The sequence below is a fragment of the Chanodichthys erythropterus genome, chromosome 8, assembly GCF_024489055.1.
Source record: "Chanodichthys erythropterus isolate Z2021 chromosome 8, ASM2448905v1, whole genome shotgun sequence".
NCBI lineage: Eukaryota > Metazoa > Chordata > Actinopteri > Cypriniformes > Xenocyprididae > Chanodichthys > Chanodichthys erythropterus.
In genome coordinates, this window is record NC_090228.1 from 8908697 (window position 1) to 8935659 (window position 26963).

General features: G+C 36.4%; 1 pseudogene; it reads right to left on the reverse strand.

The window, feature by feature from the left end:
• LOC137024482 (uncharacterized) overlaps nucleotides 1–26963 on the reverse strand; it is a 108288-nt pseudogene that overhangs the window by 27087 nt on the left and 54238 nt on the right.

A 26963-nucleotide genomic window follows, 5' to 3' on the forward strand; every position in this document is an offset into this window, starting at 1 on the left:
GCCCTATGTAATCACATCCTATATTTATTCACTGGGGTGTGTATCAGAGCTCGATTTGAAGATGCTTCATCGAGCCCCTCCTCAGTGGACAGCAAGCCAAATTAGCTAACCTAATACCCTAAAGATTATATGGGCAAACAAACTCGTTAAATGATTTACCTGAACAGATGACACCAGCATCAGAATTGTGAGTGCAACCATGTATGCTCCATCCTGCTGACCCACAGTCCTTCAGTGTAGACTCTGATCCAGTACATGTGGCAAAACTCATCCAGATTGGTCCTGATCCTGGTCCAAAATGAGCATCACCCAGAGCATCTACAGGTTCTCCACAGTCCAGCTCTCTACACACCACTGCAGCATCAGCCAAATCCCAGAAATAATGACACACTGTTCCCCACTGACCTCTATGAAGAACCTCCACTCTACCAGCACAGCGACTGGGACCACCAACCAACCTCACATTCTTTTTATCTAAGTGACAAGAGAGAGACTATGAGTAAATAATAAGATACGTAAAATATATTATTCTTATATTATTTTAACTCTTACCAGCACACAGCAGCCCCTGATTAGTATCATATGAACAGTTGTGTTTGTTTGAGGATGATGTTGGACAGAGGTGAATCTGAGACTCAGTTCCTCTGCACTGAATCTCTTGTGTCCACATCTGAGTGTCTCCTTTTCCAAAAGCATCTTCTCTCAGCACCTGTAAAGGAGCCCCACAGTCCAGCTCTCTACACACAACCTCTGCATCCTGCTGGTCAAAGGCAGCAGCACACACTGAAACCCACGACTGATCATCAAGTATCTCTAACCTCCCAGAGCAACCGGAGTTCCCAATCAGCCTGACACCTGAAGTAGCAATAGATAAGAAACATTAAACATTAAGTATAGCACTGTTTTATAATATTTGTTTGTCATCACATTGTTATTCTAGTCATTATTGGTCTACCACGAAGCAACACTTTTTCAAGTGAAAAGGAATCAAGGTAAATTAATTAAATTCATCACATTCATGCCAGTCCAAAGTCGTATGACTTTCTTTCTTTTGTTGAATACAAAAAGGGAATTTTTAAAGAGTATCCTGGCACTCTTCTCAGTATAGTAAAAGTAATAAAAAGTTATCCTTTGTTCTCCTCATGCAACCCCTCAGGTCCTACTCTGTGCGGGCCTCAAACCCGGGTCGTCAGCGTGGGATATGGGCAAGCTAACAAAGAGACTAAAGACTGCAGCTTCAAGTGTCAGTCGCTAGTGCGCCTTTTGATGTAAGCGGAGTGAGGTTTACTCACACAGCTCTTACAAGCTGGCCTCTGTTGCACACTAAAAAAATTCATACAGGTTCAGAAATACAAGGTGGTAAGTAAATGATGACTGGATTTTCATTTTTTGGTGAACTTCCCCTTTGAGGCCGTTGGATCATAAGTGATATAAAAAAACAAACAAACAAATAAAAAACAAAACAAGGCATGGTTTGGAGCAGTTTACCTGAGCAGATGACTCCTGCATCTTTTGTATGATCACAGTCATAAAAACCCCAGTTTATGGTTCCACAGTTCTTCAGTGTAGATTCTGACCCAGTACATATACTGCGATTTGTCCAGATTGGTCCTGATCCTGGTCCAAAATAAGCATCACCCACAGCATCTACAGGTTCTCCACAGTCCAGCTCTCTACACACCACTGCAGCATCAGCCATATCCCAGCCACTACCACACACTGTTCCCCACTGACCTCTATGAAGAACCTCCACTCTACCAGCACAGTGACTGTGAGCACCAACCAGCCTTACTCTCATAATGTCTATATAATGAATAGGAAGAGATGACTAAATAAATAAGGGAAAATAAAGGAATAAGGGAAAAATGCAGAACACAAAGAGAACAAAACTATGGTGACCAAATCAATTACGTATTTAGCTTATATGTAGGGTACATTTTTTTTTGTTTATTTAAAAAAAATACAAACCTGCACACACCAGTCCAACATCACTGTAATGAGAACAGTTTTCTTCTAATGGTGATGTTGGACAGAAGTGAATCTGAGACTCATCTCCTCTGCACTGAATCTCTTGTGTCCACATCTGAGCATCTCCTTTGCCAAAAGCATCTTCTCCCAGCACCTGTACAGGAGCCCCACAGTCCAGCTCTCTACACACAACCTCTGCATCCTGCTGGTCAAAGGCAGCAGCACACACTGAAACCCACGACTGATCATCAAGTATCTCCAACCTCCCAGAGCAGCGAGAACCTCCAACCAGCCTGACACCTAAAAGAACAACATTTATGTTAGGAAACCTAAATTCTAAAGCATCTATCAACCCAATCATATAAGAAATTATATTTTCCTTGATCTTATGAAATAAAATAAATTTACTAAGAAAACACTATAAATTTCAGCAAAACTTCCAGTCCAAAAAGGCCTTTACTGAGAGTAAGCTATGAATGGCTTTAGGATTTTAATCATAAACATTAGAACTAAAGATAAGAGTAAAATGTGGGGAAATCCACCAATCAGACAACACAAATCAACAAAATCATGGCTTATAAATCTATAAATTAAATATTTTTGGTCTGTATCCTTTCAGGCAGGGCATGGTATTAATTTGTAGAGTTAGAAATGAGCCACTGAGGTTTATTTTTAACAAGGTTGCTGATAAATAAAGTCTGATCATAACAGGTTGTGTGGTCAAAGGACTGGTGTAAAATGATTATGTAAAATAAAATCATGACTATTTTTGGTGAAATTGTTTTGTATAATAAAAAACAGGATTTTTAGCTTACCTGAACAAATGACTTGAGCACTCTTATTAAGACACACATCAGGAACACTTGATTGTATGAATCCACATTTCTTAAGTGTGGACTCAGATCCAGTACACAGTGCATATTTCATTGAGATTGGTCCTGATCCTGTTTCAAGATTATCGACATACAGAGCATCTACAGGTTCTCCACAGTCCAGCTCTCTACACACCACTGCAGCATCATTCATATCCCAGTCTTCAGCACACACTGTTCCCCACTGACCTCTATGAAGAACCTCCACTCTACCAGCACAGCGACTGTGACCATTTACCAGTCTTATATTTATTATGTCTATGGATAATGGAGAGAGAGCGAGGCTTAATAGAAAAAGTGAGTGGAAATATGTTACAATAAAATGAAAACTGCTTTGTTGCATTTTGAACTCTTACCAGTACACTGCAAACCAATGTTGTGCTCATGTGAACAGTTGCTTTTGACTGGTGGCAATGTTGGACAGAAGTGAATCTGAGACTCATTTCCTCTGCACTGAATCTCTTGTGTCCACATCTGAGCGTCTCCTTTTCCAAAAGCATCTTCTCCCAGCACCTGTACAGGAGCCCCACAGTCCAGCTCTCTACACACAACCTCTGCATCCTGCTGGTCAAAGGCAGCAGCACACACTGAAACCCACGACTGATTATCAAGTATCTCTAACCTCCCAGAGCAGCGAGAACCTCCAAGCAGTCTTGCTCCTGGAAGAACACGGATCATTTAAATGGTAAAGTAATTCTTGAGATATTTTCATATGGTGTTTTATTTTTTGAATTTCTTAAGGCAGGTGCGATTTTGGCTACGATTTGATTGTTTGAGACGAATTTTGCAAATCTTAAAAGATTCCTATAATCCTAGGCTAAAATCTGTAGTCTTTAATCTCTAGTTTGACATGTTCCCAGACAACCGATTAATGATCGTTGCCATCGAATTTTACTTCTGACGAAATTCTGGCAGTGTTAGAATATTTGTTTTTCAAGACAAGCCGTTATCAAAATTAACGTTAGAGATTTCTTTGTTAGTCACCATTCAGTCCCACGTGCAGCTCACAGTCACCGAACGTGTACGGGTTGATGGTGTAATGTCAGTCTGACATAAATGACAGCTGAGATCCCACAGTGTGACATGAGGATCATGAACGTACAGTCTAACAAGCAACAATCATATAGGACTATTATAAATCACACAATGTACACCTGGCAACTTTTTTAAGCAAATTTTTAGCAAATGTTTATTGGCAATATAATAAATGTAGTTTGTCACATATCCACATTAGTGTGTTTGTATGTTTTTGTTTCACTGTTTGGTATTGTCAAATAAAAATGCACTGAGGAACAAAAACACTGGGCTACACGTTTTGTGTTTGTATTTTAAAGTCAAACAACTTCCAATAAATAAACAAGAGTTTAAACCATAAAGTTCATTAACAGTTCATTACTCATGTAGGAGAAGTGCTTTTAACTTTCTTTAGGTATACAGTTAATGGACTCAGCAGGCAGATTTGATAGAATTATTCCATCGAGAAACAGTGATAGTTTAAAGAGTGATTCTGTTAAAATTAGGGAAATGTGAAAAATGTTCAGTGATGTAATAATGAACTCAGATTTGAAGCAAATTACCTGAGCAGATGACTCCAACATCTTTACTGTGATCACATCTATGTTTACCCCATCCTCCTGACCCACAGTTCTTCAGTGTAGACTCTGATCCAGTACATAACACAGAACTCATCAAGATTGGTCCTGATCCTGGTCCAAAATGAGCATCACCCAGAACATCTGCAGGTTCTCCACAGTCCAGCTCTCTACACACCACTGCAGCATCAGCCAAATCCCAGAGATCTCCACACACTGTTCCCCACTGACCTCTATGAAGAACCTCCACTCTACCAGCACAGCGACTGGGACCATTAACCAACCTCACATTTGCATGTTCTGTATATTGAGAGAAAATGAGACATGAAGAAACATTCAGAAAAAGGAAGTAAATAAGATAAATCACATAAAAAAAACACTTACAGTATAGCAGCTTCTAATAGAAATAGGACCCCTGATAAGCTGTGAAAAATGTCGTCGTTTATTATATTGGTCTTATCATCAAATGCAGTTTAGATGTTTTGCTAATATTTATAAGTAAATTTATAGAAAAAAATAATGAAAATAACAAAATGAATAACAGTACATTTGTAGTAGTAGGCACAAAACATGCCTGCCACAGTTATAAGCACCTCTAGACATTCTTATTATTATGAGTAAAACTATTCATGTTGTACTTTTTTTAAGTCCACCTGAGTGATTAGTGAAACTGAAGTGGTACATGACTTTCTGAAGTGTACATGACCTCTTTCACTGGACTCTAAATTTGAGGTGAAACACAGCAGTAGGCTATCCCACACTCACCAATCACATTGGGAATATCTGAGAATACAGTAATGATGTGTGGGGGAAAAAAAAGCTGTTGAGCTGCACAAATCAGGAACTGGCCCTAAGAAAATGGTTGAGAATTCCCATGATGATGGCAAAAAATAAGAAGTTTAAATCAACTATAGATGTTAACAATCACAGTAAGGAGGATAGTTTGTGTGGCCAAAAACAATCCCCAAAGATCATAGTTGGAGAAATGCCATGTTACAGGTCTTGTGATAATGAAAATTCTCCAAAATTTGATCAGATGTGACCTATATGGCCACATTTGAAGGATTAAATGCCATAGATGTCATCAAAACTATAAGAACATACAGTTTGCCAGATGTCACGTCTTTCCCTTTTTACTTAAGACAGAGGACACTAAAGAATAGTCAAAATAACAATTCAGGAACAAAAGAACTTGCGTATTTAATGCTCACATTGCACTTGTATTCTCAGAGCAAATCACTTTGTCATCGCTACGTGACTCCACCCATTACTTAGGCTACGTATTAAAGTTACAATTATTATTTTACTCATACATAACACCAGACATCACTGGAGTTTTTAGTGGGACTGCAGCTAGTTAGAAGAGACTTTTTAAGGGCCCGGGTATACTTCATTTTCTGCGTTAAACTCTATCTCGTGCACAGTTGAGGTGCCTTTCCTTTCGGCACATGTGCACTATCTAGTGCAGTTTCCTTGTGATACTACACGAGTACTGCGTCGTTCGTCTTATTAAATAATATAGATTATTAAAGGATTAGTTCACTTTAAAATCAAAATTTCCTGATAATTTACTCACCCCCATGTCATCAAGATGTCCATGTACTCCTTTCTTCAGTCGAAAAGAATGATGAAAATTTGATGAAAACATTCCAGGATTATTCTCCTTATAGTGGACTTCAATGGAGGCCGAACGGTTGAAGGTCAAAATGTCAGTTTCAGTGCAGCTTCAAAGGGCTTTAAAGGATATCAGATGAGGAACAATGGTCTTATCTAGTGAAACGATCTGTCATTTTCTAAAAAAAACAACAACTAAAAAACAAATTATATATGTTTTAACCATAAATGCATATCTTGTACTAGCTTTCTAATTCCGGCAGTGTAGACACTGCTAAGTGTGTTATTGCCCTCCACAGGTTGAAGTTTGAACTAACTTAATATATGTTATATACTTGCAATAGAATATTATATATGACAATTTAATTCAAACTTTAACCTGTGGAGGGCAGTAATACACTTAGCAGTGTCTACACTGCTGGAATTTAAATAGAGAAGAAGAAGAAGAAGAAGAAGAGAGCTAGTTCAAGATATGCATTTATGGTTAAAACGTATACAATTTTTTTTTTAGAAAATTAGCGATGGTTTCTCTGATAAGACCCTTATTCCTTGTCTGGGATTGTTTAAAGCCTTTTGAAGCTGCAATTTGGACCTTCAACAGTTTGGAGGCCACTGAAGTCCACTATGTGGAGAAAATGGAATGTGGAATGTTTTCATCAAAAACCTTAATTTCTTTTCTACTGAAGAAAGACAGACATGAACATCTTGGATGACATGGGGGTAAGTAAATTATCAGGAAAATGTAATTTGAAAGTGAACTAATCCTTTAATAAGACAAGATGCTATGAGGAAAACTCCTTTTTCTCTGATACTGAAGCCTTTATACAATCACGCAGTATGAATTGCTCGTGCATTGGTTTGTAAAGTAATGCATTGGTTCTCAAGTCAAGTCAAGTCAAGTCAAATTTATTTATATAGCGCTTTTACAATTGGTAATTGTTTCAAAGCAGCTTTACATATTAGAAGCACAGAAAAAAAGGGAAGTGGTTAAAAATAAGCTGTACAAACAAGCGTGGTAATGTAACATATACAAGATGGTGCTACATTAAGCCAATGTCGGCTGACTTCCAGGGGTGGAAAAAACCCCCTAGGAGAAAAACCCAGCGTGCTAACACTGGGAAAAAAGTCCTAGGAGGGAAAAAAACCCTTGGAAGATATATATAATATATGTAAATGGATATGGAGATCAAAATCTGAATTATACATTTTTATTATAGAGATTAAAATAGATTATATATAAATATATGTAAGCGGATACGGGGATTAAAAATCAAAAATTGTGCTCCATGTGGATGGGGTGTGTGGACATCTGCGGACCCTCCTGATGACAAAATTACATCATATGGACTGTGCGTGGAAGTATGAGATGGGCATGCCTGGTTCTATGAGGGTGATAGAGGGTGCCTCCAAACAAAAGCAAGAGCACCCTCAGCTGAAATTGTAATAATAGCATACTGGTGAAACAGATTTGGCGAATGCTCTGGTGTGAATTTGTGTTTGTGCTCTTAAGATCGCCAAAGGTTTCTATTTACAACATGTTTTTGCAGCATTGAGCAATTTAAAACATGATGCAAGGAGCCACAGACATACAGTTTGCCATTGTTTAGATTAAACTGGCATGTGGTTGGATATTCTAGCATGCACATGAGCAGAACAGAATGACCAAACATATGCCACAATATCAGCAATAAAATTGTTCACTCACAATAAAAAGAAGTTTGTTTTGCCATAGCCACTCTGCTCCCCTGATTTAAAGCCCACAGACAACCTGTGGCAGGAGCAGAAGAAATGAGCCCATGTGTTCCTTAGGAATCTATGGAGCCCCGGACGTGACATGCAAGAAAAAAATAGGGTAACAATTTAGAATAATGGTTCATCATTAATAAGTAACTATGCAGGAAGTAATGCAGGACTAATGAGTAGTACTACATTAACTCTTCAGCTACTACTATTAACTAATATAGAAACAAGCTTAACTAATCAGTAAGTAATATCAAATTTAGGACTAAGATAGTTCCTTATTATAGGTAATCAATAATTACTGAATGAGATTGGCATTATTAAAAACTAATAGGTAACTACAAATTATAAAGAATTACTAATTAATTACTAATCATAACTCTAAAGTGTCTGAGATGTGAGCAATTGTCTTTTTACTCTCAACGTGGTCATAAAATGCATCATTAATTACTCAAGTGTTACCTAGTCACTATGCAGGAAATACTAGTGATCAGGACCATTATTTTTAAGTGAAAAACATCTTTTTCACTTTAAAATAATTGTCCAGATCACTAGTAGTTCTTTACAATTTGTCCGTTAGTTAATAGTTATTAATGATGGTAATCTCATTATTGATTAGCTAATAAGGAACTATCTTCTAAATGTGATATTACTTACTGATTAGTTAAGCTTGTTTCTATATTAGTTAATAGAAGTAGCTGAAGTGTTAATGTAGTACTACTCATTAGTCCTGCATTACTTCCTGCATAGTTACTTATTAATGACGGACCATTATTCTAAAGTATTACTAAAAATTGTAGCCTAAATCATGTGCATGATTTAATTTTTTTCTTGCATGTCATGTGCGGGGCTCCGTAGGAGTCTGAAGGATCTGTAGATATTTTTATATGCAGGAATGCTCTCAGATCCCATGCCACGTGTTCCCCACCCTTACTATGCATTATTACAGAAGATTCGGAGCTGCTATTTTGGCAAAAGCAGGTTCCACAAAGAAAGGGGAGACAATACTGTATTTGTGGCACACATATAAAGAGAAAAAGAGAAAAAAAAATGTTTTAGTAATTTTTGTATTTCAAATGTTTTAATTAAAGTTTATATTTTTGTCAATAGCCTATTATAAAATTGTAAAATTGAAAGACTAAGAGGAAATTACATTTTGAAATAGGTTTTAACCTGGAGATTTGAATCTGAAGTGGAATGAGTTCTAACCTGCACACACCAACCCAACACTATCTTCATGTGAACAGTTGTGTCCATGTGATGGTGATGTTGAACAAAGGTGAATCTGAGACTCATTTCCTCTGCACTGAATCTCTTGTGTCCACATCTGAGTGTCTCCTTTTCCAAAAGCATCTTCTCCCAGCACCTGTACAGGAGCCCCACAGTCCAGCTCTCTACACACAACCTCTGCATCCTGCTGGTCAAAGGCAGCAGCACACACTGAAACCCACGTCTGATTATCAAGTATCTCTAACCTCCCAGAGCAGCGAGAACCTCCAACCAGCCTGACTCCTGAAGAAGAGAGTACACACATAAAAACATAAGACACTTATTTTATAAATGGAAAATCAATAAATATATAATAAAATAAATAATAAAAAAAAATCCCTGTAAGCTTTATAGTTGAGAATTTGATGTTTTGTGTTGGTTATCTCTGGATTGATTTTTCACAATAAATGGTTTACAATAAAATCCTTCACCTCAGCAATGCTCTTATCCTGTTCAGACAATTGTGGTAACAATCAGACTCTTAAATTGACTAGAAATAATAATTGATTTCTTCTTAGGTTTCCACAAAAACATTATTTCTAGTAAATTGTGAAGAGTCTGATTGTTACTACAATTGTCTGACCAGGATAAATGCATATATGAAATAAATAAATAAATAACATTATGAATAAATCTTATTCTCCAAAACACGTTGACAATTATTGGCACCCTTTTATTCAATTCTTTTTGCAACCTCCTTTTGCCACAATAACAGTTCTGAGTCTTCTTCTATAATGCCTGATGAGTTTGGAGAACACCTGACAAGAGATCAGAGATCATTCCTCCATACAGAATCTCTCCAGATCCTTCAGATTCCAGCTCCATGTTGGTGCTTCTTCTCTTCAGTTCACTCCACTCATTCTCTTTAGGGTTCAGGTCAGGGGACTGGGATGGCCATGTCAGAAGCTTAATTTTGTGCTCAGTGACCCATTTTTGTGCTGGTTTTGATGTTTGTTTTGAATCATTGTCCTGACGGATGATCCTACAGCCCATTATTGGATGATCCTACAGCCCATTATTGGATTTCTAGCAGAAGCGGTTAGGTTTTGATTTTTTATCTGTTGGTATTTGATGGAATCCATGATATGATATATCTTTGTCCAGGACCTCCAGCAGAAAAATAGGCCCACAACATTAAAGATCCAGCAGTATATTTATATATATACCTGGACCTTTAACGCTTGCATTTTTTTGCAAGACTATAAGTGTGTCCCATCGGTTAATCAAAAGTTCTACACACACTTGCAGTCTTCACGGCCACTTGAACACTTGAGCCAAAAACAGGAAATACATCATGTAAGTACACAAGTGGTCAAGTGAAAAGACCACGAGTGTGGGTATTTGGACAGGGCACACCTGTGTTTGATTATTGTTCTGAATCCCGTCCGGACATCTTTGACAAAAATGCAATTTTTTCATGAATGAATACTTATCTTAATTTTCCCAATGAAACTTTCATGGTTTCATGCTAGAATAAAATGTTTTTAAAATGGAAAGAATTAAAGTATAAAGTGTAACCTATATTTCAAGTATAAAAATAATACCTAAATAGGAACATATTATACTTAAAATGCAAAAATAATATATAAAAAGTAAGTGTGATGTCATGTTCACTTAAAGAAAACTTACAAGTGTACTTGCACTAAACTAGTAGTTTACAGAGAGTATATTTCAAGGTGTACTTTCATATACTAAAAATGTACTACTACTAGTATTAAAATAGTAAACTACCAAGTTCACTTAGATTCAGTACAAGTGAGAAATTTAGTTGTGAACTAGTTGTGTACTTAAAGTTTACTACTGTTACACTTATAGTACACTAAACGTATACCTCAGTTGGGCCAATCTAGACCCAAGCGGTATTAAAATAGTACACTTACAAGTTTACTAGTACATTGATACTAGTATACTTACTACATAAAGTATACTTAAAAATGTACTTGAACATTACTTAAGTATACTTGAGAAAATGAACTTGAAGTATACTATTTCATAAGGGTCAGTGCGTCACTGACAAAACATTTTAAAAATAAAATGTACACAACCTAAAGTTTCCTTCAAAATCTATCCTTCAAATACATTGACATTTTTCATAATATTGTGAAGACCATGAATTGGGTTAACTTTAGGCTATTTTCTGTCTGTGCACAACACCAGCAGCACACCTGATTTCAGCAGAGGTTGTACAGTACTGTGCAACCTACAGTAGCTACTCGTCGGATGATCACCAAGTGACTCCTTCAGTGTCTGTCATTATGCCATTATGGTGCTATCTGCTTAGACGAAGTGCACATCATTTATCATTATTCGCGCAAAAATATTTTCTCAGAATTTGAGTTCTGCTATTTGGAAGACAATTTAAAATGAAATTATCATGCACCAAATCAATCCTTACTGTAGTTTATTCATTAAAACACAACATGCCACAGGACAAGTGTTCAAGCAGCGCATACACTACAAATATTTATATTTATGACATATTTAATCCAAATGGGGAAACTGAAATGTTTAAATGGAAAATCATTCTGTTTACTTCATTACTTCACTCCAGTGTAAGTGTGTACTGTACGCACATATTTACGCTAAGTTTATTTTTTATAATATTTCAGTGCATTTAGTGCATTTCTTTGAGTTTCTCAGAGTTGTTGCAAATTACATTGATTATACATTGAGTTGTAGTTGATAGCATTATATCCTGACCTGGGATGCTATCCTGTGCCTTATCACCTACTCCCTGATTTCTGCTTAATCAGGTAATCATTCATATTCCTGAATCTGTGTTATATTCGAGGAATGTAACTGATCTCCAAGCCTGTTCCCACTGAAACACAATCACACAAAAAACTACACCTTGTGTTTGGGAAAGTGACTTACATGGCTATTTTGTGATATTTAAACAGAGTAAGGTCTACACAAGGTGAATCTGCAGCTTTCAAATACATTTTCATAATAAATAAAAAACTAAGCTCTTTTATTCTTGAAGATAAACTTGTTACTTGAATGCTATGTGAACTGATTAATGTCACGGCCATAGATCAGAGGTGTTTATTCCTCTTCATGAGGAGTTTTCATTGACCCTAATGACCTGCTTCTGTTAATTTCAGTATTTCTTCAACATCATCAGTGATGGAGAATCAATCAGTGTAAAGCTGATTCAACAATATAACCATTGATTATTTTTGTTAATTTCAGTAGCATTATACCATTGATTTTTTTGTTCACCATTGTTTCAACTTTACATGTGGGTGCAAATGTGATATTGAACCATCATAACTTCATAATGTTGATTCAATGAAATTATCATTGATTGATTTGTGGTTGAAATCTCAACATGGTTTCAACAGTAACTGAGGGTGCAAATGTGAAGCTGAAAAAATATCACTTTGTAATGTTAATTCAATGCAATTAGCATTAATGCATCAACACTGACTCAACATTGTTTCAATGATTACATGCTATCTGGTGAAGCAGTTTACCTGAGCAGATGACTCCAGCTATTCCATTAGGACCACAGCCACGTCTATCCCCTAATGATGCTCCACAGTTCTTCAGTGAAGACTCTGATCCAGCACACATCAGAGCACTCCATGTTGGTTCTGGTCCAAAACCAGTATCACTTAAAGCATCTACAGGTTCTCCACAGTCCAGCTCTCTACACACCACTGCAGCATCAGCCAAATCCCAGAAATCACCACACACTGTTCCCCACTGACCTCTATGAAGAACCTCCACTCTACCAGCACAGCGACTGGTGCCATTTACCAGTCTCACATTCACACTGTCTATAGAACAGAGAGAATGAGAGACAAAGAGACAGTGAAAGACAGAGAAAAATAATGATTGAAATTGGGTTAAATCACACAGGCACAAAACAATGAAAAAAAACAACTTTATTGTTCATATTATTATTTTTGCTTAAAGGAAATTTGTTCAAACCTGCACACACCAGCCCAACATCACTGTCATTTGAACAGTTGTTTTCATGTGATGGTGATTTTGGACAGAGGTGAATCTGAGACTCATTTCCTCTGCACTGAGTCTCTTTTTTCCACATCGGAGCATCTCCTTTTCCAAAAGCATCTTCTCCCAGCACCTGTACAGGAGCCCCACAGTCCAGCTCTCTACACACAACCTCTGCATCCTGCTGGTCAAAGGCAGCAGCACACACTGAAACCCACGACTGATTATCAAGTATCTCTAACCTCCCAGAGCAGCGAGAACCTCCAAGCAGTCTTGCTCCTGGAAGAACACGGATCATTTAAATGGTAAAGTAATTCTTGAGATATTTTCATATGGTGTTTTATTTTTTGAATTTCTTAAGGCAGGTGCGATTTTGGCTACGATTTGATTGTTTGAGACGAATTTTGCAAATCTTAAAAGATTCCTATAATCCTAGGCTAAAATCTGTAGTCTTTAATCTCTAGTTTGACATGTTCCCAGACAACCGATTAATGATCGTTGCCATCGAATTTTACTTCTGACGAAATTCTGGCAGTGTTAGAATATTTGTTTTTCAAGACAAGCCGTTATCAAAATTAACGTTAGAGATTTCTTTGTTAGTCACCATTCAGTCCCACGTGCAGCTCACAGTCACCGAACGTGTACGGGTTGATGGTGTAATGTCAGTCTGACATAAATGACAGCTGAGATCCCACAGTGTGACATGAGGATCATGAACGTACAGTCTAACAAGCAACAATCATATAGGACTATTATAAATCACACAATGTACACCTGGCAACTTTTTTTAAGCAAATTTTTAGCAAATGTTTATTGGCAATATAATAAATGTAGTTTGTCACATATCCACATTAGTGTGTTTGTATGTTTTTGTTTCACTGTTTGGTATTGTCAAATAAAAATGCACTGAGGAACAAAAACACTGGGCTACACGTTTTGTGTTTGTATTTTAAAGTCAAACAACTTCCAATAAATAAACAAGAGTTTAAACCATAAAGTTCATTAACAGTTCATTACTCATGTAGGAGAAGTGCTTTTAACTTTCTTTAGGTATACAGTTAATGGACTCAGCAGGCAGATTTGATAGAATTATTCCATCGAGAAACAGTGATAGTTTAAAGAGTGATTCTGTTAAAATTAGGGAAATGTGAAAAATGTTCAGTGATGTAATAATGAACTCAGATTTGAAGCAAATTACCTGAGCAGATGACTCCAACATCTTTACTGTGATCACATCTATGTTTACCCCATCCTCCTGACCCACAGTTCTTCAGTGTAGACTCTGATCCAGTACATAACACAGAACTCATCAAGATTGGTCCTGATCCTGGTCCAAAATGAGCATCACCCAGAACATCTGCAGGTTCTCCACAGTCCAGCTCTCTACACACCACTGCAGCATCAGCCAAATCCCAGAGATCTCCACACACTGTTCCCCACTGACCTCTATGAAGAACCTCCACTCTACCAGCACAGCGACTGGGACCATTAACCAACCTCACATTTGCATGTTCTGTATATTGAGAGAAAATGAGACATGAAGAAACATTCAGAAAAAGGAAGTAAATAAGATAAATCACATAAAAAAAAAACACTTACAGTATAGCAGCTTCTAATAGAAATAGGACCCCTGATAAGCTGTGAAAAATGTCGTCGTTTATTATATTGGTCTTATCATCAAATGCAGTTTAGATGTTTTGCTAATATTTATAAGTAAATTTATAGAAAAAAATAATGAAAATAACAAAATGAATAACAGTACATTTGTAGTAGTAGGCACAAAACATGCCTGCCACAGTTATAAGCACCTCTAGACATTCTTATTATTATGAGTAAAACTATTCATGTTGTACTTTTTTTTAAGTCCACCTGAGTGATTAGTGAAACTGAAGTGGTACATGACTTTCTGAAGTGTACATGACCTCTTTCACTGGACTCTAAATTTGAGGTGAAACACAGCAGTAGGCTATCCCACACTCACCAATCACATTGGGAATATCTGAGAATACAGTAATGATGTGTGGGGGAAAAAAAAGCTGTTGAGCTGCACAAATCAGGAACTGGCCCTAAGAAAATGGTTGAGAATTCCCATGATGATGGCAAAAAATAAGAAGTTTAAATCAACTATAGATGTTAACAATCACAGTAAGGAGGATAGTTTGTGTGGCCAAAAACAATCCCCAAAGATCATAGTTGGAGAAATGCCATGTTACAGGTCTTGTGATAATGAAAATTCTCCAAAATTTGATCAGATGTGACCTATATGGCCACATTTGAAGGATTAAATGCCATAGATGTCATCAAAACTATAAGAACATACAGTTTGCCAGATGTCACGTCTTTCCCTTTTTACTTAAGACAGAGGACACTAAAGAATAGTCAAAATAACAATTCAGGAACAAAAGAACTTGCGTATTTAATGCTCACATTGCACTTGTATTCTCAGAGCAAATCACTTTGTCATCGCTACGTGACTCCACCCATTACTTAGGCTACGTATTAAAGTTACAATTATTATTTTACTCATACATAACACCAGACATCACTGGAGTTTTTAGTGGGACTGCAGCTAGTTAGAAGAGACTTTTTAAGGGCCCGGGTATACTTCATTTTCTGCGTTAAACTCTATCTCGTGCACAGTTGAGGTGCCTTTCCTTTCGGCACATGTGCACTATCTAGTGCAGTTTCCTTGTGATACTACACGAGTACTGCGTCGTTCGTCTTATTAAATAATATAGATTATTAAAGGATTAGTTCACTTTAAAATCAAAATTTCCTGATAATTTACTCACCCCCATGTCATCAAGATGTCCATGTACTCCTTTCTTCAGTCGAAAAGAATGATGAAAATTTGATGAAAACATTCCAGGATTATTCTCCTTATAGTGGACTTCAATGGAGGCCGAACGGTTGAAGGTCAAAATGTCAGTTTCAGTGCAGCTTCAAAGGGCTTTAAAGGATATCAGATGAGGAACAATGGTCTTATCTAGTGAAACGATCTGTCATTTTCTAAAAAAAACAACAACTAAAAAACAAATTATATATGTTTTAACCATAAATGCATATCTTGTACTAGCTTTCTAATTCCGGCAGTGTAGACACTGCTAAGTGTGTTATTGCCCTCCACAGGTTGAAGTTTGAACTAACTTAATATATGTTATATACTTGCAATAGAATATTATATATGACAATTTAATTCAAACTTTAACCTGTGGAGGGCAGTAATACACTTAGCAGTGTCTACACTGCTGGAATTTAAATAGAGAAGAAGAAGAAGAAGAAGAAGAGAGCTAGTTCAAGATATGCATTTATGGTTAAAACGTATACAATTTTTTTTTTAGAAAATTAGCGATGGTTTCTCTGATAAGACCCTTATTCCTTGTCTGGGATTGTTTAAAGCCTTTTGAAGCTGCAATTTGGACCTTCAACAGTTTGGAGGCCACTGAAGTCCACTATGTGGAGAAAATGGAATGTGGAATGTTTTCATCAAAAACCTTAATTTCTTTTCTACTGAAGAAAGACAGACATGAACATCTTGGATGACATGGGGGTAAGTAAATTATCAGGAAAATGTAATTTGAAAGTGAACTAATCCTTTAATAAGACAAGATGCTATGAGGAAAACTCCTTTTTCTCTGATACTGAAGCCTTTATACAATCACGCAGTCTGAATTGCTCGTGCATTGGTTTGTAAAGTAATGCATTGGTTCTCAAGTCAAGTCAAGTCAAGTCAAATTTATTTATATAGCGCTTTTACAATTGGTAATTGTTTCAAAGCAGCTTTACATATTAGAAGCACAGAAAAAAAGGGAAGTGGTTAAAAATAAGCTGTACAAACAAGCGTGGTAATATGTAACATATACAAGATGGTGCTACATTAAGCCAATGTCGGCTGACTTCCAGGGGTGGAAAAAACCCCCTAGGAGAAAAACCCAGCGTGCTAACACTGGGAAAAAAGTCCTAGGAGGGAAAAAAACCCTTGGAAGATATATATAATATATGTAAATGGATATGGAGATCAAAATCTGAATTATACATTTTTATTATAGAGATTAAAATAGATTATATATAAATATATGTAAGCGGATACGGGGATTAAAAATCAAAAATTGTGCTCCATGTGGATGGGGTGTGTGGACATCTGCGGACCCTCCTGATGACAAAATTACATCATATGGACTGTGCGTGGAAGTATGAGATGGGCATGCCTGGTTCTATGAGGGTGATAGAGGGTGCCTCCAAACAAAAGCAAGAGCACCCTCAGCTGAAATTGTAATAATAGCATACTGGTGAAACAGATTTGGCGAATGCTCTGGTGTGAATTTGTGTTTGTGCTCTTAAGATCGCCAAAGGTTTCTATTTACAACATGTTTTTGCAGCATTGAGCAATTTAAAACATGATGCAAGGAGCCACAGACATACAGTTTGCCATTGTTTAGATTAAACTGGCATGTGGTTGGATATTCTAGCATGCACATGAGCAGAACAGAATGACCAAACATATGCCACAATATCAGCAATAAAATTGTTCACTCACAATAAAAAGAAGTTTGTTTTGCCATAGCCACTCTGCTCCCCTGATTTAAAGCCCACAGACAACCTGTGGCAGGAGCAGAAGAAATGAGCCCATGTGTTCCTTAGGAATCTATGGAGCCCCGGACGTGACATGCAAGAAAAAAAATAGGGTAACAATTTAGAATAATGGTTCATCATTAATAAGTAACTATGCAGGAAGTAATGCAGGACTAATGAGTAGTACTACATTAACTCTTCAGCTACTACTATTAACTAATATAGAAACAAGCTTAACTAATCAGTAAGTAATATCAAATTTAGGACTAAGATAGTTCCTTATTATAGGTAATCAATAATTACTGAATGAGATTGGCATTATTAAAAACTAATAGGTAACTACAAATTATAAAGAATTACTAATTAATTACTAATCATAACTCTAAAGTGTCTGAGATGTGAGCAATTGTCTTTTTTTACTCTCAACGTGGTCATAAAATGCATCATTAATTACTCAAGTGTTACCTAGTCACTATGCAGGAAATACTAGTGATCAGGACCATTATTTTTAAGTGAAAAACATCTTTTTCACTTTAAAATAATTGTCCAGATCACTAGTAGTTCTTTACAATTTGTCCGTTAGTTAATAGTTATTAATGATGGTAATCTCATTATTGATTAGCTAATAAGGAACTATCTTCTAAATGTGATATTACTTACTGATTAGTTAAGCTTGTTTCTATATTAGTTAATAGAAGTAGCTGAAGTGTTAATGTAGTACTACTCATTAGTCCTGCATTACTTCCTGCATAGTTACTTATTAATGACGGACCATTATTCTAAAGTATTACTAAAAATTGTAGCCTAAATCATGTGCATGATTTAATTTTTTTCTTGCATGTCATGTGCGGGGCTCCGTAGGAGTCTGAAGGATCTGTAGATATTTTTATATGCAGGAATGCTCTCAGATCCCATGCCACGTGTTCCCCACCCTTACTATGCATTATTACAGAAGATTCGGAGCTGCTATTTTGGCAAAAGCAGGTTCCACAAAGAAAGGGGAGACAATACTGTATTTGTGGCACACATATAAAGAGAAAAAGAGAAAAAAAAATGTTTTAGTAATTTTTGTATTTCAAATGTTTTAATTAAAGTTTATATTTTTGTCAATAGCCTATTATAAAATTGTAAAATTGAAAGACTAAGAGGAAATTACATTTTGAAATAGGTTTTAACCTGGAGATTTGAATCTGAAGTGGAATGAGTTCTAACCTGCACACACCAACCCAACACTATCTTCATGTGAACAGTTGTGTCCATGTGATGGTGATGTTGAACAAAGGTGAATCTGAGACTCATTTCCTCTGCACTGAATCTCTTGTGTCCACATCTGAGCGTCTCCTTTGCCAAAAGCATCTTCTCCCAGCACCTGTACAGGAGCCCCACAGTCCAGCTCTCTACACACAACCTCTGCATCCTGCTGGTCAAAGGCAGCAGCACACACTGAAACCCACGTCTGATCATCAAGTATCTCTAACCTCCCAGAGCAGCGAGAACCTCCAACCAGCCTGACTTCTGAAAGAACAAAGATCACTTAAATGGTAAAGTAGCTAATAACACTTGATATATAGACATTCTTAAGATAATTTCATATAGCGTTTTATTTTGTGAATTTTTGAAACTTTTTTTAGCAAATGTTTATTGGCAATATATTTATATGTATAATCATATAATATATGTTTGTCACACATCCACATTAGTGTGTTTGTATGTTTTTGATTCACTGTTTGGTATTGTCAAATAAAAATGCACTGAGGAACGAAAACACTGGGCTACACGTTTTGTGTTTGTATTTTAAAGTCAACCAACTTCCAATAAATAAACAAACAAACAAACAAATAAATAAAAACCAAGATAAAAGAGAGGGAAATAAAGATAAAAGATAAACAAGATAAAAGATAAGATACACAAGATACAAGATAAAAGAGAGGTAAATAAAGAATAAACAGCAAACGTGAACAATGCTCAGTCATGCAATCATGAACTCAGATTTGGAGCAACTTACCTGAGCAGATGACTCCAACATCTTCACTGTGACCACATCTATGTTTACCCCATCCTAATGCCCCACAGTTTTTAAGTGTAGACTCTGATCCAGCACACATGACATTACTCATCCAGATTGGTCCTGATCCTGGTCCAAAATGAGCATCACCCAGAACATCTACAGGTTCTCCACAGTCCAGCTCTCTACACACCACTGCAGCATCAGCCAAATCCCAGAATTCACCACACACTGTTCCCCACTGTCCTCTAAGAAGAACCTCCACTCTACCAGCACAGCGACTGGGACCACCAACCAACCTCACATTCACACTGTCTATATATTGAACAGAGAGAATGAGACATGAAGAAACATTGAAAAAATGTGATTAAATTGATAAAAAAAATGTGAATAAGATCAAACATTTTAATCAAGGGTGTTACAGAAATTTGTTTGATTTCACATGGAATGACCCAAAAGAAAAAGTGATTTAAAAAAAAAAAAGAACAGTGAGAGAGAGAAAAAAAGCTAAAAACAGCATCAAACTCAAATAAACATTTTAATAAATGTAAGGATATTACAGAAATTAGTTTGATTTGATACAGAACAACGCAAAAGGGAAAGAGCTATTAGAAAATAAAAAAATAAAAACAGTAAAACAGAGAGGCAAAAAAGCAACATCAAAAAACTCTTTAATAAATGCACAAAATATAGATATGTGGCAGTTAGCCAAAAAATATATATATTTATACCTACAGTACCTGCAGTGATGATTTTGATCAGTAACATCAGCATCAAACATCTCCCCATCATCTCCTTCAGTTTTGTTTCATCGGCTCAGAACGCACAAGTTTCTCCTCTGCTCCCTCAAACACACTGAAGAAACTGGGCGCTGTCATCCCCTAAAGAGAGAGAGCAAGCCCCAAAACTTTCCAATCAAGTTCATCATTACCTTATTAGACACAACAGAGGAAACCACCAAAGAGCTTCAGTGACAAATCAGAGGAGGCATTTATGATTTTCTCCATATTTATCGAAAGCACGTCAGCAGAGAAAAGAACTCCTCCTCCATGTTGAGACACTTCAGTGAGGATGTGCACACACACAAACACACACACACACACACACACACACACACACACACACACACACCTGCCAGAGGCCAAAAATAATCACACTGGAGACATTAAAGATTTCAGAGAGAGGAAGCACCCAGGATATTTACAGCATCAAACACCTGCTGATACAGACACTGATAACTGCTCAAATTACAGGAATAGAAATCTTTATAAATAACATCACATTATTGTGTGACAACTATAAGCTATTTTTTTTATTTTTTATTTTATTTTATTTTATAAATTCTTCATTAAATATTAAAGTTTATTGCTAGTAAAAAGTTAAATCACAAGTTTAGGTTGTAAATAAAATGTTCCCTATGGCATATATGTCATTCACTAAGTATACAGCAAATTAGCAGCCATGGGCATCTGTGTTAAAGGTGGCAATGCGTTACTCATCCACGAGATGGCAGCAAAACACTACTTATTCTAAAGACAGGCGGACAAAGCCCATTTCTTACTGTAGTGCGTTAGTCTTCCTGCTAGAGGGCAGTAAAAACACTTAATCCTGAAACGAGATGACAAAGTAAGGCCTGGTTTCACAGACAGGGTTTAGACAGGGACTTTGGCTTAGATTAAGGCAGGATTAGGCCAAAGTTCAATTAGGACATTTAAGTAGTTTTTATAAACATGCCTTAGGGAAAAAAGGTAGTTTCACAGAAAAGGTTTAAGCCTAGTCCCAGACCAAAATGCATGTTTGAACTGTTTTACCTGATAAAAGCTATAAATGCCCTAACTGAACTAAGGCCAGTTTCTGACTCAATCCAAGCCCTGTCTGTGAAACACAGACTGTCTTTACAACTTGTGAGACTGTGTTAAATGCTTACTAGAACAGAAAGTGTTTCGTTCTTTCTTATAATAAAAATCCAGAATGACTGATTCTGGTTGAACAGCCATTATTTTTGTAGTAAAAACTGTTAATTTCTCTCATAAGACTCTGCTGCCTCATTAGAATAATGAATTAGGTTGCTGTCAAAAAAAAATTTTTAAACAATAATCAAGGTGTCCATGAATTTATTTGCCAGATAGCTGGGGAATAAGCAGAATAATGTTAATTCAGGTGGTCATTATTGTAAAATAAACCCCCAGAAGGTGATCAATAACAAGTAGAGTCCACCTGCAATCCACCTGACTCAAAAGTGTGCAGATGTAGCGATGTGAATGTTTGACAGACACACACACACCTGAGCATATGAGCAGCGCTGAACACCACGTCAAACTCAGAACTGTCCAGCTCTGCAGCTTTCTGAGCCATTACTGCTGCCTCTCCCAGACGAGACTCTTCCAACAAAAACTGACCTGAGAGAGAGAGAGAGACAGAGGAGATCACATGATGGAAAACAACTCAAACACAGCAGGCCAGAAGACCACAGGATGAACAGTTGAAAATCAGATATGTAGAACAAGCAGCAAAAAACACAGAGACACTAAAGCAAAGAGAGTGAGAGTGGAGGATGAAGGAGGACATGATGCACAATAAATCTCTGCTGCTGGGATGTTTCTTTTAGTTTTAAATGACATAAATTGTACATTGAGAGTGTACCATAGCCACATTACAAGACTTAATTCAAATGAAAATCTGTTGCAGAAAAAAAAAAAAAAACATGTCAAAGGTTTCACTTAAACTTTTTTTGTTGGAGGATTTTCCATAGAGAATGATTTTTATACTGTCTAAACTTTATACAGTCCTTTCATTTTTCTGTTCTGCATCTTTTTTAAAAGCATAAATGCAGTCTGTGTGAGCAACCCTGTTCATTCAGTTTACTGCATTTTCAGAGCTAATTCACACTGCAATAACAGATGCAGGGAGACAATCCTCAGATTACTTGATTACATCAGAATTTTTTTATATTTTATTTTCTGAAAAATCACTGCTCAGACATTCCACGACCCAATAAATACAAATCAGTCTGTGGACAAAAAAGCTGACCAGCAACATCAGATAGTGACAGGGGTAACACACTGATCCAGTATGTACTGAAGTATGTTGCTGTTCCGTTGGTCCACATCTGTCATTAGCCAACTGTTTGAAACTAATCTTTAAAGCCATCATTTATGTGGACAGCCTTTTTTATAGTTTGAATGTTGAACAGTCCCTGTTCTGGTCACTGGTTTCAAAAAACTATCATTGACTCAAAGACCTGATATGATCATCCATCTCATATTTTTACTTTTTTGAAAATGTATTGGGTTTGAGAGGCTAAGTGAGCTTTTTATCTCTTCCAGCTCTACAAATGCACCAAATAAACCCATGTTTAGCGCTTATTACTCTCCAGCTGCTGCTCGTCTGTAAGGGCAGGTGGGGCCCCACCAAAAAATTAAAAATTAAAAAAAGTCAAAACATAGACTTCTATATAAACTGCATTAATAATAAATTACAAATGTGTTTAACATTCTATAACAAATCTTTTCAGATTTTCCAGAATATTTTAAGATGTAAAGTGAGCAGGACAAATTAAAACTTGTGCATGGCTTTGGCAGGCATTTATGATACTAAGCGGGGCAGCAGGTGCCTGAGCCCTCCCTAGCTCTACAGCGCCCCACAATTCTTCACTGTAAATCTGTGGTGAAAATGGAACTGCAGTGCGCACCTCACTTATTTTAACGTTACCTTTACATGGAAAATTATATGTATTAAAACTATTTAAATTCAGCCTGATGGACCCACGGCCAACATGACCACAATAATTTTCACCCTATCATTCTGATTTACAGTTCTTCAGTGTTGACTCTGATCCAGTACACTTCACATGTGCGTAATGCTCTACCAGAGTTCAGCTCTCTTCAAACCACTCCAGCACCTTTTTTATATCCCACCCATCATCACACACTGATCCTCACTGACCTCTATGCAGTTCTGCAGAAAAAGAAACTCTTGTCTGCTCTGGTGGGAAAGATAAAGGTAAAGAGAGGGGAGGGGCTTCTGACCACCACCAATCACACTCAGAGTTAAACTTCAAGAGAACAACGACAAATCAGCTGATATATCTCCATATATATCAAGTCAAGAGAACACCACTGTTGATGAACAGGGCTCCTCCTCTACCTCACAGAAACACTTTACTGAGGAGACACACACATGATAAAGTGCTGACAGTCACCCAGCTGTCATGAGAGTGAATGTGGGAAACACTTCAGTGTACATACAAAGCTAAAGTCTGACACCTGCAGAGAAGAGATGCAAGCACTGATAACTAACTGCTGACGAAAAACACTGATAAGACAGATATATCAAAATAATATTCCAGAATATCAGTTAACAATTTTTCATAGAATTTTATTGAATTTTCACATATCCACACATGTCAGTCTGATTTTATTGCTAAAAAATAACAAAATAACACAACACATTCAACATAAAACAAACATGCATGCCGTGTGTGTCTGACTGTCACAAAACCCTCTGCAGGACATAATGTGAACAACAAGCTCTTCTGTTCTGTTCAAAGAGTCATTACATTATTTTGAGGTAAAGATCCTTGACCACAGCTGCTGTTTGTAAACTTATTTCACAAAGTACACAAAGTTAATGTTAAAGGAATATTAAAAACTGAAGCAGTAGAAGTTACTGTAAATGATAAAGCATCTGAAATCATAACACAATTATATGCAAATTAATATAATGCTAGAAAAATAGTTTTTGCTATCTTAAATTGCTACGCCTACATAATAGAAAAAAACAATAACTTGATTTAATTACAGAATGTTACATAAAACTGGAAATGAACTTTGTGTATAAGAGACTTAAACTCTGCAGACCACTTAAAAACTTTGAAAGGATTTGAGGCAGTGGGTGTGGTTTGAGTTATACAGTCTCGCCCTGTTTTTCTGGCTTCTCTACGTCATCATAGCCTGTTATGAGAAAACAAGAGCAAATTCATGCATCAATATATGCTTTTAAAAAGTATAATGAACATCACTACTGACAGCCAAGTTAAATGAGACAATGACCACAGAAATTGTAAAGTGATTATAAAAAAACAAATGAAAATTCAGTGTAAGGTAAAAAAGTTTGTAATAACATACCAAACAAGTTATTTATATATTCCCTGACGTTCCTCAGATCTTTATAATCCTCCTGAACACCCTGTAATACAAATGTTTCTATTATTAATTACATGAGTTTATGACACTACAATTTGAAGGAATTTTTTTTTAAAGAAAAAAAAAAAAAAAAAACCCACATCTGCTTTATCATTGGAAAATTGTCGTACAATGATGACATCATCATAGTTTTCTGGTAAGTCATCTACAACAACATAACAAATAAAATGCATCCATTTTGAAACAGTGCATATGTATATTAAAATGCATATAAACCTATATTGTTAAACCTGTAGAAATGATTATAAGAAATAAACCTGTATCACGAGGTCTCAGTCCAAGAGTGATTACATCATCATAATTCTCAGGTGTGACTTGCTGCTCTTCTAAATGAGGTAATACTAAAGAGGAAATCAACAGAAACTGATTTTACTATTCAGAGGCCTAATAGTTCATTTAATTTAGTGAAATCAGTTAAAGTCACTGACCTTCTGGCCCTTCAATGGTGATGACATCATTATAGTCAGGAGCGGCTCCTACTGCAGAATTTGCTTTAAAAAGTGTAGATGAAAGAAAAAAGGATTCAATAATTTAAACTCTATGAAGTTAACTTGCTATGTGAATGTTTTTAATTCATTTAACATACAATTTAGCGCAAATGCTTTCATTACTGTATGTAGCAGGTAACATTATTAAATTCCAGTCCTCTAACCTGAAAGAAGCTCATCAGCATCTTCATACCCAGAATGCTGTTCTTCAGAAAGGACACTTCCTGTTATGGTGAAGTAGATCCAGACACATGTTCACAATTACATATTGGTCATAATCCCTACTTCCTTTGAATCACAACCCTAGTGAAAAAAAGTATGCTAAGTTTACTTGCAGCAAGACTTATTAGTATATTTCAAGTGTGTTAATGATTAGTTCATTTAAAGTGTGCTATTTTGAAACAACTAATTTTGTACTAAGTATATTTAAGTTGAAATGAAGTAGTATTAAAATACAACTTTAAGTATATTTAGTATACTTTTGTGTGCTAAATTGAAACAACTTCAAGTATACTTAGTACACTTTAAGTCTGTAGGGACTAATTACATGCTTGATTAGTGATATTAAAGTGTACTTAATTTGTGTTATAAGTATATTTTTTGTTATAATAATAATAATAATAATATGTTTTATTTATTTAGCGCCTTTCAGGAACCCAAGGACGCTTTACAGTAAGTTGCTATATAATATGAATACATATAAGTATACAGTCAGTATACAACATGTAATCAACCAGAAAGAACAGACAAAGAAGGTTAATCTACATTAGACTTACAAAAAACAAGCACAGTGCTGGAAAATTGAGACAGACAATCAATTAACAAAACATAAAGTGAATAAGTGTGTTTTGAGGGCAGTTTTATAGGTCTGAAGAGAAGAGATATCATGAAGGTCTTGTGGTAGCTTGTTCCAGAGCTTAGAAGCTGATATGCTGAAAGCCCTACCACCCACACTAGATAGACGGAACTTGGGTACTGCAAGCAAGTTTTCAGTGCTCGATCTCAGAGTATGGGCAGGGACATAGGGGATAATCATTTCGCAAAGGTAGGAAGGTGCTAAACCATGACGAGCCTAAAAAATAGAGTAAGAATCTTAAACTGGATGCGGTAACTAACAGGGAGCCAATGTAGTTGCTGTAAGACAGGGGTGATGTGAGCTGATTTTTTGGTAAAAGTGAGGACCCGAGCAGCTGAATTCTGAATGAACTGCAAGCGATTTATGACTTTTTTGGGTAGACCATAAAGCAAGGAGTTACAATAATCAAGACGTGAAGTTATAAAAGTGTGAACAACAGTTTCTGCATCTTTGAGATTTAGTGAGGGCCTTAAACGGACAAAGTTGCGAAGATGGAAGAAACAGGACTTGACAAGCTGATTGATGTGGGGTTTAAAACTTAGCCTAGAATCGAACAACACACCAAGGTTTCGAATAGTGGAAGAGGGTTGAACCAGGACACCGTCAATGTTAACAGAAAAATCATGTTGGGTGAGATCAAGGGATTTAGGGGCTACCAGCAGAATTTCAGTTTTTTCCATATTCAACATTAAGTAGTTTTGAGCCATCCATATTTTGCGATCGTGTAAGCAAGATGTTAAGGAAAGGGGAGGAAAAACAGAGTTAGGTTGTACAGTGAAATAGATTTGTGTGTCGTCAGCATAACTGTGAAAATTAAAGCCAT